This window comes from Amia ocellicauda, chromosome 10 (genome assembly GCF_036373705.1).
Source record: "Amia ocellicauda isolate fAmiCal2 chromosome 10, fAmiCal2.hap1, whole genome shotgun sequence".
NCBI classification, from domain to species: Eukaryota; Metazoa; Chordata; class Actinopteri; order Amiiformes; family Amiidae; genus Amia; species Amia ocellicauda.
The window spans coordinates 5,581,719-5,597,193 of record NC_089859.1 but is presented as its reverse complement, the minus strand read 5'-3'; positions in this window follow the sequence as shown (position 1 = coordinate 5,597,193).

Here is a 15,475-nt window from a genome sequence, read left to right as displayed (position 1 = left end):
AGCACTTCGTATTTAGTGTAAGCCCACAGGTTGCATTTCTCCTGCCTTGTACGCATTTCTTTCTGTACTCTGCTAATGCGTGATTATTAATTGTTTTCTGAGGCAAAAGTAAACCAATTTTTATAAAACATAATAGAAAGCAAGCGATTCATTTTTCAACAGTGTTCACCCTCGAAGGAAAACAAACAAGTGCACACAAATTATGTGGAATATGTATCTGCACAATTCTACATAGATTAATGGCAGCAGCTTTCCTAGTCAATGACATATAATTTATTTTTTGCTATAAAATCTAATTTCTGTAATGCAAAACAATTTCTGTCAGGCCTAAGCAATAGTACTTTTCTGCTTCACAACAGTTGCTATTATTACAAAAGCAAATAAAAGGCATTGAGTCCTGGAGGACATATTTTATATATAATATATATACATAATAAAGGTTAGGTTAATCAAAGCAAGATGTATCTACCAGTACAGTCAATATTACAGAAAAATACAATAAAGCATGATGTTTATTTCTGATCATTTGCAATTTTATTTCAGTATTATATGATGGACAATTTACATCTAGTCTCCTGAAGGCTTTTTCCATATAAAGTTTCCAACAGAGATGTGCAAAGATATTCAATATGGACAGATGCAAACCCCTTATCTCAGCCACGCCATTGGAAATGCATCAAACCTGACAATGAGCCAAGTAAGGCTTTGATTGTGTACAAGGCAACAAAACCTCTGATATATTGGCCAACATTTTACACAACCATGGATAGTATTTTATTGATGAAGCCCCATACATCACCCAGCACAGTAACACACCATGTCACAAATATAAGCATGTAACATTGCAGTACAGGGAGATTAAAGTCCTCTCGAACATGTTGTGAGCAGCAAGTCAGACTCCACAGCCTCACCGTGATCCATGTGAACACCTCCGGGGAAAAAATGGATTGGGAATCAGGAAGTGGCTGCAGGGATCCTTCCTCTGCACCAGAAATTGCACTATGGGAGTAATGGCACAGCGTTCTTCCAACCATCTATCAAAGTGAGGGCAGCAGTAATTAAGGCCTACACTCTTAAATACATTGTGAACAGCTGTCTAACATTGTGTCTGCTTTCCCAATCCTATTGGTAAATCTTGTGTGATTAGTTATGCAAAATATAAATGATAGGCTGGGAACTGACCTCCTTTTTCATATTCATACATATTTGTGAGCGGGACAATGCTTTTGAGAACTGAATAAAATGTTAATATTAGTGTGAATATTACCCCTAAGATCCAGTCAATTATATTTCGAAGACTTTTCTACACAGCACTAATTATTTAGAATTGCCCCCTTTTTTCCCTACTGATTAATAGTAGAGGTTCCAGACAGGCTTTTTATGGTTGAATTGGGAGGGTTGTACTTTTTGAATGCCATTGTGCATATACTCTATAGCATAATAAAAATGTGATTCATTATTTCCTATTACACACCATTCTAACTGCACAGTGATATGTAGTTAGACGCCGTACATATATAATAATGTTTAAATTTATGGAGAACTACTGCTGGAAAAAATGAGAACTTATTACTTTGATATTGTTATAGGACGATTTTTCACCTTTTTCACACTGGAAGAGAGTGCCACCTAAATGGTATGCAAATCAAAAAGGTGAACTTAACTGTTTGGGAAATACTGTTGGGGAAGAATTAAATATGTAGAGCCTAACTGAAGCATTAATAAATATTACAGACATATTTCAATTTTTAAAGAGAACGATACTTGAATTGTGAACATATAATTACCAGTTTGTGTGTGTTGAAAAATGAAATCCTTGTGATCTATAGTTGTTGACAAAATATATTCCCATGTCATTTATTGTAGGCTGGTATGTACGCCAAAATATCTAGAATCGATGCATGTCAAAGTAACAAAGTATAACAAGCTGTACGTTACCAGTTGTTTGTAAATATTCGACTTTGATCAAACTTTGACTTTTGCAGGGCCTAAAAGTACTTTGACATTTGGAATATTTTGGAACTGGTAAGACTTCCTAGCCTTAAATGCATTTCACATTGATGGGTTTTCAATACCTATGAGAAATGTTAACTTGAGATAAAATTAAAACTGCATATAGTTTTACCCCATACTGTTATTAACAAGAAAGTGTTTTACTTGGTATTAACACTATATAAGGATTCTAATTAATTATGTTGTGTGGTTTAAAAAATTGGATGAAAAATACATGTTTATGTTAATAATTCAATCACACAGTTTGGGTTTGCTCCTTACCACCATGCTGGTATGAAATGTACTTGAAACAGGAAGATTATAGATGCCAAGCTATTGGTGCCAAGGGAAGACGGGCTTTCATCAGTATTTTAGTAGCTGAAAACATAAATACTTGATATTCTGGACACTAGGATTTTTATCTCAACAAACATGCTCATATTTTGAATATTATTGTCCATGTTCTGAATACCAGAGTTTGTGTTTATCTAGAGCATTGTGAACACAAAGAATTCTGAATGCTAATATGAGTTTAAGATGCATGTAAAGTATAGTTTGATTGTCATGCTAAACGTCTAACTCTCTCCCAGTTGTTCTATTAAAAATATTTTTAGACCCATATCCTTCAGGAAATGACTAAATAAATAAAAGGAAAAGTCCAACATATGCAATTTTAATGTATAGTAACAGTACATTCATTGTTGAATCATATTTTCACAAAGACTTGATGCTTGTGTTTCTTAGTTGCTTTAGATCAAATAAAGACATTGACACAGGTATTAGATACATAACCAAAGTAGAATTTAGAATTCAGACATATACATGGAAATGAGTTTGGGAATACAATTAACAGTACTGTCAATGTACTTCATAAACATATCCTTGTCAGTGTGCTGCCGATGTGTTATTAATATCCAGAACATTTTACTTTGCGATGTGTGATATTTTTACTTATTTTGCAATATAATGGTACATTCCAGAGAAGGGCCAGTTAAGGGAAAATATAATGGCATGTTTCAAGTTATGTCTTTGTTTTCCCCATACTTACTGAGTGTATTTAAAAGGCTACTGCAAGATGTCAAAATGGTTTTACTGCAAAACAACAAACACAACCAAAACAAAATGTAATGTACATCATCACACTGCAGTCCACATGACATTATAGGATGGGAAATCATGTTTGTAATGTGTCCAACTACCAAAGATGTTTAAAAAATACATCAATAAATACAGAACATCATACACATTTTCACAATTCTGTCTGCCCACGTTGGAATTAGATCCCAAACAGTAGGGTGGTTTGGCTCCCGCATCAGTATGCAATATGCATTATCAAAATTCCTGTGACTACCAGGATGGCTGGAGCTGAGCTTCTCTGATAAAGACTGGGTAAAGACATCTCCCCTCAAGCAGAGTTTCTGAGATCTTGGGAGACCAGGCTTGGAATACTGTGTTCTCATTAAAGGAAAATATTAAAGGAACACCCCTTACTTTCATGTTAAAAATGCTTTGAGACTGACAGACTAGAGCCATCTCTTAAACTTGCACATTTTCAAGCTTTTTTTTTTTTTTTTGGAAATATGGGTGAGAGAGATTGATAGTGTATGAAGAAAAATGCAGTGAATTACACAGGGAAATTAATTAATTAAATGTATTTAGAAAATTATGTTGGTAATCACACGCATTTGCAATTGTATTATACCCTGTATAAAGATAAACCAAAATTAGATTAATCAAATGGGTACAGTCAGTATATTTTCACTTTATTATTTCCACTACTACTACTGCTATAATAATAATAATAATAATAATAATAATAATAATAATAATAATAATAATAATAATAATACTTTTCCATGCTTTCCCACAGTTCCAATATTTTGACTTTCAGTGACTGATGCTCTTATTTTTAAGTGATCATATGAGATGAGAAATTGGAACATCTCTCCAGGGAGACTTCTATCAATTTAATTACCTAATTTTTCTTTACCTTTTAACAATTACTCAAATCGTGTATTTATGCTTGATGTTGAGCTCTGCTGTCCACTAAGATTAGGTGTCAGTCTTGTATTGCCATGGGCTGTTTTGCTGCTAGTTGCATTCTAGTTGTGTGCTTTAACTGTGCAATGCAATTTAATTTTTTGTCAGATCTGTAAACCTTGCATGGAATGGCCATTATTTTTATTCTGCCATGCCAGTCAATCTGGATTAGAAAACATGTCAGTTAGGTTGGTTGCAGCCTAGAGCACAATAAGTAATCTTCTGAGCTCTGAATGTCGATCTTAAAAGATAATAAATTGCCTTCATGAAATACTTCTTGATGATTATTTAGACAGTTTTTAGTTCCATAAAGGAATCTACACAAAAACAAAAACAAATGCATTCATTTTATTTGAAGTATTATAATGTTATTATGCTCCAAAACATCCGCACACTGCTTATTTAGGAGAGGTGACTTACTCGTGTACCAGACCATGTTTGTTAGTGTTTATACACAGTGTTCCCAGCATTGCACTGGGAATGTGCCAGTATAGAGGAACAAGAAAAAGTCGCCTCTCTTGGCTAAACACAGTGCACTGTGGGATGCTGGCATTGTGACATTAGAGGTGTTTTAGAGAATACTATTATACAATGATTATATGCAATCAGGGTAGAAAACTTTTTTATGTAGTCTTGATATGTCCTTTAAGCTCAGTTTGGCCTGGTTTTACTCTTGCATGCAAATAAATCCACATTAGAACACTATGGGGATTTATCATGGCTAAGTGAAAGTCTTGAAAAAGTCAATAGTAGATTATTAAACCATGAGGATACAAGTGAGGCATGAGACTGAACATATATTTTAACTTTAGTGAAATTGGATGAGTCACAATTGAGCCTCCTTCAACAAGATTCTCAGATCTTTGCTTAATTTAAAAAAGTCTTGTAATCAGTTATATTTGGACAATCAGTATTTCCGGACAGTATTTTATTGGTGGTGCATTTTACATGAAGAACATCTCATTTTGCCATTTTCTCACAATATTGCTCTTGAATAAAAAAGGTACTTGCAAAGAATTCAAGTGTCATTAATGGGTTTTAAGCACCATCAAACAGTTGTCATAATTAATGTCAGGGACAAATACACAATACAACAAAAAAAAAAAAAAATCTGCTGTGCAGATACTAAACTGCATTTCTGTAAATAAAATTTGATGGCAATGAATTATGTTGTAGGGGCATGGGACATGTCCAGGGATCGAAGTGACTTGTCTGGCCACCTCCACCACAAGAACCCTAATTGAGGCTGGGTGTTCAAAATACAGTCTAGCCCAGGTGTATGGCAAGCCAAATTGTCATTTACAGGGATCTCAAAATACAATTCAAGACATCTTGAATTGCATTTGAAATATCTCAAACTGACTTCCTGTCCTATTTCAGATATTTTTAATTTAATTTGAGATATCTTGAAATCAATTCAAGATCTCAAATTCAATTTGAGATATCTTCAAATGGAGTTAATTTGAGATATCTCAAATACAATGAGATCTGCAATTCAATTTAAGAAATCTGTATGTTGAGATATCTCTAAATGACAGTTTGGCTTACCATACTGGTGTGGCCACTTACTAAAACTTTCACTTAATCCATCTCGTTTAGTCTAGTTTAGCACAGCATCTGTAGGGCAGTCTCCTAGTCTTATTGGCAGCAAAGGGTTCATAGAACGTAGTCAAGGTTAGGGTCTGGCCGGTGGCGTAGCCAGGAATTCACAGAGGCGGGGGGGAAAATTAGAGCGAAGAGGAAAGATGAATTCATGGCGGGGGGTCTGAGAGGCCTCCCCCAGAAAACTTTGAAAATGAAATACCTGAAATGTGCGATTCTAAGTCATTTCGGAGTCGAAAAATTTAGCTCAAAATCTCCATGAAATCCATAAAATAAGGCAGATTTTGACTCAGTTATGCAGGCAAACTGTGGGGCCGGATTAAATCAAAACTTTGACTCACCCGCTAATAGAAAACTGCAAACCTATACATTATAGTGGTTACATTTATGATTAGAAGAAAGTGGCATCTTACTAAAAATTAAGCTGCAACTGAGTACAGTTCTGTAGTTTTGTATTAGCAGGTGGGTCAAACTTTTGATTTAACCCCAGGCATGGTTGCTGGTGCTCCTCAATCAAAGATATGTATTTCGGTGGAGCTCTGTAATTGAAACGGGTAAGGATGCACAACTTTCGATTTGTGCACCATGCTTCTTTGTTGGAAATTATCTGTTTCCACCAGCGATGTAGGAGTTTCTAGGTGAATACAAGTCTTCTGTTGTCACGCCCAAATTCATCAATAATATCAACATAAAATAGTTTGAGGTCCTTATGTACAGGTGCGCTAGACCATAAAGTATTTCCTCTGTCATAGTGGAGTGCAGATATGTTTGGAGTAGTTTTAGTGCACTGATTGCTCCCCTGTTGCTGTTGTAACTGGTATGGTATATAAGCACAATACATGTGACATAACCTTCTGAAAAAACAATAAATCAAGCCTTCTGCATCAAAATATCAGCTCAAATGGCCTAGCAGGTAACACAGTACTGAGGCACTTGTAGTGTCTGAGGTGTGCATTTCGAATCCCAAGAAAGGAGTTGCATTCGCACTTATTTTTTTCAAAATTGACATGGAAGCGTGGGCCCCCCTAAAGCCAGGTTGTCCATCTGCAAACTCTACAGGACTCCAAAACACCCTCCTGCATTTCCGCTAAGGTACACTGCAGTGAGGCAGAGAGGCTGGTGTCCTTTCTGGGGCGTAGTCTACTGGCAGCAAGTGTGGCTCACGTGTAGGGCTGACAGGGGCTTAATTTAACTCCAGCAGGGGGATCTGCTCCCTCCTTATAAAGGGCCAGTTTCAGACTATACTCTGCCAATGTGACACATCAGTTTAAAGAACTGTGTGCTGCTGACCTAAGGAGATCCACAACCTCAGGCAGTCAATCCCAGCACCAGACGTTCAAGGGTTACCAACCTCATTTTCCAAGTATTATGATAATTTCCTTTTCAATTAACATCATATTAAGATTTTTTTGTTAATGCATTAAAAAAAATTGAGTCTCCTCGACCTTCGTGGGATCCATTCTGTCATACTTGACACATACTTGAGTGGATTTTTGATTAAAGCAAAATGACGGTCTTCACAGCTGAAGGTATATATTTTGTTTCGTGAGAGTTTTCCTTACTGGAGATAATATCTCACCTTTAGGTTTTCGTGAAAATTATTTTTCTAACACTTTGGTTTCTGTGGCTCCCTAAACACAAAAGACACACAAACACACAAACGGCACAGACAACCATTTGTGGGAAGCACATTAAGGATGCATTGCAAACCATAGAAACTTTGCATATCTACATACAAAATTTGCAGACCTTGACATAAGTAGAGAAACACAGACTAATGTGTCAAAATCAATCTGCTTCTTTTCCCAAGAATAGCTGTGTCTCTTCATACTGCGCCTCTTTAAAATACCAGACTAGTCAATCGAGGCTGTTGTACCTCTTAAATGTGTTTGCCCCCACATATTGTCTCTTCTCTAAACCACCCCTTTCATTATACAAACCAAACTCACACTCAACATGCAAGAAACATATAGTGCATCCTAACATCCAGGATAGATATTGAATATATTGAAATTGCTTTACATGCTTAAAATGTTTTGACAGGACCTCTTTTGTGTAACATATGGGGGATAGATTTTTTGTAACCTGCTTGTAAAAGTATGTGTATGTGTATGAATATTGAGAAAATCCAATGCAGCTGAGAACATGTAGTAAGTGTTCCACTTTACTTTAAAAAATACTTTGTTCCAGTAACATAATTAATATAAAATATTTCTGTAGCCTAATTTTTATCATTTATACTTGTATACTTACAAATATGCTTTTCCAGGGCATTAAAACACTCTATTCTTCTCTGAGATTTCTCTGAGATGGAGTGGATTTAGTGTGTTTTTTTCTTTAACCTTTTGCTGCCTTTTGATACTGATAAGCACAAAACACTAAATGTCTAACATGTTGTTCTAGCAACTAATACATTATACTACCTACCCCCCCACTCACTCCTCTGAAACCAAATCCACTGAAAATGCACTGCTCGTTTCCTTAATGTCTTGAGGTAAATTGAATTCCTCAGGTCAATCACCTGCTCTAGAATTGTCCAGTGGTATTGTTGTACTTCTGGGAAATGTTAAAAATGTCAGTTACCTTTATATAGGTGTCCCTGCCTTTATTTGGTTTCATTCTGCACAGGCATTAGCCCTAAAACCTTAGGACAAATTGTTTGTTTGTGTGTTTGTGATTACCCTGCTGCAAATACACCCCCCCACACATACAACACTTTCCCTCGGATCAAATAAACTTAGCCTTCATTACATCCCTGGATTTAATTATGTATCTGTTTAAGGAGAGATGTGCCCAGCCTAAGCATTCGATTAAAAGAAGACTATTTGCTGAATCAAACATGTCAGTTGCATCTTGATTCATGACTTTCATCACGGCAGAACAGTTTACATCGTACCTTGGCCCAGGGAAGTTAATCGGCTCCCTCCTGAGATATCAGCACGGCCCATATATAAGAAATGCAGAGGCACATTAGATTTATTTTTATTTTTTTAAATTGAAAAAGATGGACGTTAACCCTAAAAATATATATTTAATCCGTCAAAAGAACAGTGAGAACATGTCATACAATACATCACCATGGGAAGATTTATGATACCTCAGTTTTAAACCTTTAACTGTCATTCAGAGAAATTCATATCGGGGAAACGCAAAATAGTTACAGGCTCCTGCTGCCGAGATTATGGGGGGGACATGGCACCCTCATTGATTTTACATTTTAGATTTTCTTCTTTTGTGCTCTTACAAAATGGTACTGTGCCCACATTGTTTCACCTACTCTGTTGAATTGGACTTCAAAGGTTTACATACAAACAGAAATTACTTAAATTCCATTTGATTTTATTTAGTACTTATTTTAATCATAGTAAGGACTATGGTACACATTTTTAACTTGGTACAAACCATTTTCAAATTATGCATTATTGAAGCCAAACAATCTCTAAAAAGAAACACAAATAAATCTATCTGTCATATTGAGCATTGTGGATTTGTAAGCCGAAGGAGAGGAGCTGATTTTAAAATAATAAAGGACAAAAACACAAAATCAATAGTGCAAGTGTTAAATAGTGCAATACACCTATTTAACAAGTTTTGTTATCAAAATTATTATAATTATTTGAGTAATTATTATTGTTGTTGTTGTCATTGATATTATTTCTAAAACAGTTTTAAAACAGACACCACATTGGTCAGCCAGTTCATACAGTGGGCGGCATTTTGAAGCGAGTTTATATGCTGTCATAAATACCGGTTACCCCAGGACCTCAGCGAAGGGACACATAAGGGGGCTGTTCAAAAGTAAAACAGTATCCTCTCATTTCCCCCAACACTAATGTATCAACAGACGTCATTGCAGACTCATAAACATGAACTTTATCTGTGGGCAGCCTGGGGGCTCCAAACAATAAAGAAATGATTTTTGAATTGTGAGGGACGCTTAATGTGGGGACTGAGGCGTCGCTCCAGTAACATGTTGGGCGCTGGAGCGGACATAATCTCGATGCTGCACAAACACAGCCACATGAGCCCATGGGCTTGCTTCAAGCGACACTCACCACGTGGATCATAAAGAGTTTGTTAATATAGCAATTCTAACAGAGCCACACAAAATACACGCCACGGCCCAGGAACCTAAGTGAGAAAGTGATGGGGAAAGGCTTGATTATCAATTATTTCATGAAGCGCTGTTAACCTGTAAAATGTTTCTGCTGCTCACAGGGTCCCTCACACATTGTGTACCTTTTAGGAATTGTGACGACAAAGCTTTGAGCATGTGCTGATTTGAAGGTGCTGTTCTTTTGATTAATTTTCGCTTACATGGGAAGTGGCAGATTGACAGATTCCTCAGAAAGGGCCCTAAAGTGGTGCATTTTGCTCTAGAAATGTATATAATGCTCTGTAGGGTGGGAGATGTGTACATCTGCCATGCAACCCTGTCATATACCCTGACAGACTTTCCCAAAGAGCCACGACTTCTGAAAGACATTCTAATTGAATTTGTGTTATGTACCTTGTTCTGTTAACTTGAAACGATTTTCAAATATTCTCGGTTCTCTTTTCGCATTACCTTTTAGTCTACAGCCATGTAAATATCGCCTGGATAGAATTCAAGTCCTTTTTTCTCCCCTCCAAATTGTTATAAACTATGTTGTGTGTCCAAATTCAATTCTGTATATTGCAGATATTTGAATATTTGTTTCACCCAAAGATTGCTATAGATTTAGAGTATTACTTTTTGTATTTGAGGCATTGCATTTTTATTTTGTACCTCAGGGAATGTGTACAGTTGTGATGAGGCTGTTGGTACTTGTACTTCAAGACAGGTTGTTGTATTACTGTGTAAAAGAGGTAGATTGCATGACTCAAGGTCTGTGACATAGTGCTTTTCATTACTGAAAACCAACTCGCTATCTTCGCATCAGTCTGACAACTTCACTCCATAAACAGTACTTATGTAGGCTTGATTCTAAATTACAGGGCGTTATGCAGTTATTTTCCCTCATAGTATACATTATGCTTAGACTTGGCAAACTGGTCAAGGTGCTCATATTAGCCGTGATTTGTTTTTGGTTTGGGATGAGCAGATTGTAAATTCCACGGCTCTTTAAAATGCCAAGCAACTGCAATCAGTTGTCATGGAGACAAACCCATACAGTTACTGTGTTTACTTTGTAAAAGCTCGGCTGTTTCACTTAGACATGTTCATATAAGATTATATAAGAAAAAGAAAACCTGATATAAAAACTTTTAGTTGGAGCTACATCATATGAAAATAACATTTAATCTCTTTTTTTTTTTTTTTACTGAAACTGTGTATAATTGTTCGATTTTTTTTTTTTTTTTTAATGTATTTTTTCTGTCCCGGAGAAAAATCTTTGCATTTGCTGCAGAAAGAGAGAGGGCGATGTGTCAGAGCATTCTCACTGATACATAAGAGAGTGTCCAATCGAGAAGAGGCCATTCGCCCCATCATGCTCGTTTGGTGTCCATTAATAACTGTGATCCAAGGATCCTATCCAGTCTGTTTTTGAATGTTCCCAAATTGTTGCTTCAACCACATCGCTGGGGAGTTTGTTCCAGATTGTGACACCTCTCTGTGTGAAGAAGTGTCTCCTTTGTGATACAAAGTACCTCATAGTTAACATACTGTAAAATAAAAAGCAACATCAATTTAAAAAGTATACATTTTTAGACCTGTGATATAGTAAGAAAGAAAATGTTTACAAAATAAATGACAAGATTTGAATAATGCACTTCAATTCACACATGATGGAACAAAAGGTAATTATTTAGGTAACATTGATTAATTATCAATTAATTTGTCAATTATAAAAGTACAAATTGCTTTATAAAATAGAAAGCTAAAGCATAAATTACTGACATGGCCCATTTGTAAATCTAGTCAGTATCACAATGTTTCAATTAGTTTCTTCTCGCAGGTCTGGAGTGTGTGCTAGGCCATTGGTTCCCAGCCCTGGTCTTGAAGCACCCCTATGTCTTCTGTTTCTGTTCCAGCTGAGCTCTAAATTACTTAATTGAACTGAAATTCTTTAATTGGGCCTTTTTAATTAGTGGCAGCTGTTAAACAGTTGGAGATAGTTCAGTTAAGCATGCAATTAAGTAACTGAGAGCTCAGGTGGAACACAAACCAGAAGACAGGGGCACTCCAGGACCTGGACAGCACTAAACAATGTGTAGTTTGAGATCTCCACAGTTTAAATCAAGTCTTTTATATTGTCCATGCTTTGCTGTTGATTACTTATTGATTACTTATTGGTGCATGTCTTAGTGTGTTTGTTTTGATTCTCAGTAGTTGTTTTTCTTACACGTGCCCCCACCCAGCTCCCAAAGCTGAACAAAGTCAGTTACAAAGCTGAACAGTCAGTTAATGAGGTATTTTGAACTGTAGGTGCTGTAACACAAGTTAGAGGAGGCCTTTTATTCCCATTGTAGGTTTGTATTAATTAATTTGTATTATTTCTGCTTTGTGCAATCTGAACTTGCTTTCTCTGTAGACACTGTGGGAATTAAGTGATATTGGAAAAGATAGTTTAATGTCAAAGAACAATCTATGGAGAATGAAAGACAAACCACACAGTATATTTATGATAAGATATGTGGCAAGTGGTGCAGTAACAGGAAGATGTAGATCAGTATACATCCATCTTGCCCCCTAAACCTGAGGCCTGAAACCTGTTTAAAATCCCCATAAATGAAATCACTCTTTTTCGGTACATCTCCAAGAATTGCTTCCATGTGCAGAGATCTCTCAGACCCAGAATCACCTACTATATGACAACCATCATGCCAACAAGTTGTCGTTGAAAAGAGGGGGAAAAATTGCTACTTAAAGATGCTCTCTCTTCATCTTTTATCATTGGAGACCAATAATTAAAAGGGAAACACAAAGCCAGTTGTAATTAACTCATGATGCATGATTATCCGAATCAATGAATACTGTGTGTTTTTTTTCCTCTCTTTTTTGTCTACAGTAATGCTACGCCAGCACTTTTCAAGACATGAAAGACTGTTCTCTGATGACAAGGAAGAATACACAGAATATCAAATTTTCTTTACCTTCACAAGATAACCCTCAGCAGTTACGGCAGAACAACATTTGAAGAATTCATTTCTGAAATGTTGCTTAATGCCAAAATCTACTGTACAAAGAAGTAGTAAGGACATTTAGGGGTTTATTTTTGAATAGTGAAAACTAAATCTCAATTTGAATTTGCGTTTATGATATCGGAGACTTGTGAAGGTAAAGAAAGTTTGATATTCTGTGTATTCTTCCTTGTAATCAGAGAACAGTCTTTCATGTCTTGAAAAGTGCTGGCGTAGCATTACTGTAGACAAAAAAGAGAGGAAAAAAACACACAGTATTGTGACACAGCCAGGGGAGCTCTCCTGTCCCCCTCCTTGCAATTTCCTTTCAAGTACATTCCGGTTGGTTGGAGTCAACATTTCTGTTTCATTGGGCTTCCACTTCCTGTTGTCTGAAGGTGTGTTGCCCCTGCTGGCTGGCATGCCATCGGTGGAAAAATACTGATATGTGGGCCTGAGGTTGCAGATTAATCAGCCAGGGGGATCCAAAGCTTCCTAATACACTAATACATCACAGACACTCCCTGTACTGCACTACAGCGTGAAATGTGAAAGAATCCCACTGAGAATAATCCACTGTAGGATCTCTTGTAACCATATCCATATTTGTAAACCACAGTCTATAAGACGACACATCTTACAAATATGGTGAAATCAATATAATTCTGTAATTATTACAGATCATAACAGCAATGTTTAAAGCTATTAAATATGGAATGAAAATGTTTTCTGAAATAGTTGTTCGTCTTCTGAATGTCGCAACTTTCTCTTTACTTTTTTCATAGTGAAGTTTAACTATAAAAGGACATTTTTTTTTGAGTGTAGGCCTCAGGCATGCAAAACAGCACATGGTGCATTTGCACTGATTTAGACTTTATTCTCTGGGCTGTTTTATTCCGTTTTTGAAAAGGCTCATCAGCCAGCATTGTTCTGGTGTCTCCACGCAATATGATTAGCATGTGCTTGAGAATTTATTTTATTTCAGTGATAATTACTATAAAAGTGAAAGATTAGTTGGAAAAATATACACCAGAACTACTTTTCCTGAAGTGATAAGATCAGTCCCGGAGTTTCATCACTAGTTTGGCAACAGTATTTGAGTTAGTTAATTTTCAGCCATACAATTTATTTTTCACACAGCGCAAAGGAGTTTTATTAAATTCTTTACTGACTTTAGGAGGAAAAGCATTTTGTGGTTTATGAAGTAAAGTTTTCCTCTGGCAAATTGTAGATTAAGCCTTAGTGTGAAAGATTACTTTTGATCGACATGCATAAACTCACCAACGTAAATTGGAAGTGTACCTTCACAGTGCTTTTGTGTTTTGTAATGTGATTTCCATGTTAAGTTTTAAATAAATATAAAGGAACATCTCTGTACAAAGACACTTTCAAGGAGTCCCAGATGTGAATACTAACAATAAGATAAAATAAATAAATAAAAACGGGATATGGAAATTTTTCAAACAAGCTCATAACATTGTAATTTTAATTCATGATTTCTTAAAAAAACAAATGTAGTAGGCGTTCATGCTCTGTTTTAAAATACCTTAAACTAATTACATGCTCTAAAATACCATGCCTTTAGAGGCCTTCTTATATCTAATTAATCCCTTTTGCAAAACATAAATCCTACCTTCTTGGTACCTTTGGGGATATTATTCCTTGTTTTTCAAGCTTATGTTACATTGCACCATTCAAAGTGTTATCTTGCAGAAACACAATATTTAGTGTAAGTCCTTGACATCTGCTAACTCAAGCTTTTCTGTGTTTGTATTTAAAGGTTCCATCAGTATTAGCCACAAGAATGTGTGAACAGCGCTGCAGAATCAAAGGTTTACTGATTAGAGTTTGTCATTACGGTCGGCCGGAGAGGCAGTCAGAGAACCAGGCAAGAAAAGTTCCAGAAACTCCAAAGTTAGCGAGGGAGGAGAGGAGAAGAGAGTGATTGACATAGTCGAAGGCAACAGAAATCAATGCGGATCAGGACAGAGGAGAGGTAGGCAGCACGAGCACAGTTAAGCAAATTAGTGACAGATAGGAGAGCGGTTTTAGTGGAGTGAGCAGAGCCTAAGCCGGATTGCAGAGGTCAGTGAGGGAGTGGTGAGATATATTAATGAAGAGCTGATGGGTAACTGTCCGCTCCATAGTTAAGAGGAAGGGGAGAAGGGAGACGAGATGTTAATTCTGAAGAGAGGTGAGAGGAGGTTTTTTGAGAAGTGGAAAAAGAAGAGACTGTGTCTTGATTAGACACCGGCCATCTCCCAGTTTATGAATACATTGTGAACACTGGATAAAAGCTGTTACTGGACAGACCACACAGGAACCCTCAAAGTTTAGCACTGTATTGATCTAGGTTCATAAAACAAGTTATGATTAAAATATATACAGTACTGTGCAAAAGTTTTAGGCAGGTAAAATGCTATAAAGTAAGAATGCTTTTAAAAATAGTGAAAAGAAGTGAAAAGAAGAAAAATCTAAATCAAATCCATATTTGGTGTGACCACCCTTTGCCCTCCTAACAGCATCAATTCTTCTAGGTACACTTGCACACTCCATTATGTTGAGATCAGGGCTCTGTGGGGGCCATACCATCACTTCCAGGACTCCTTTTTTCTTCTTTACACTGAAGATAGTTCTTAATGACTGTCGCTGTATGTTAGGGGTTGTTGTCATGATGCAGAATAAATTTGGGGACAATCAGATGCCTCCCTGATGGTATTGCATGATGGATAAGTAT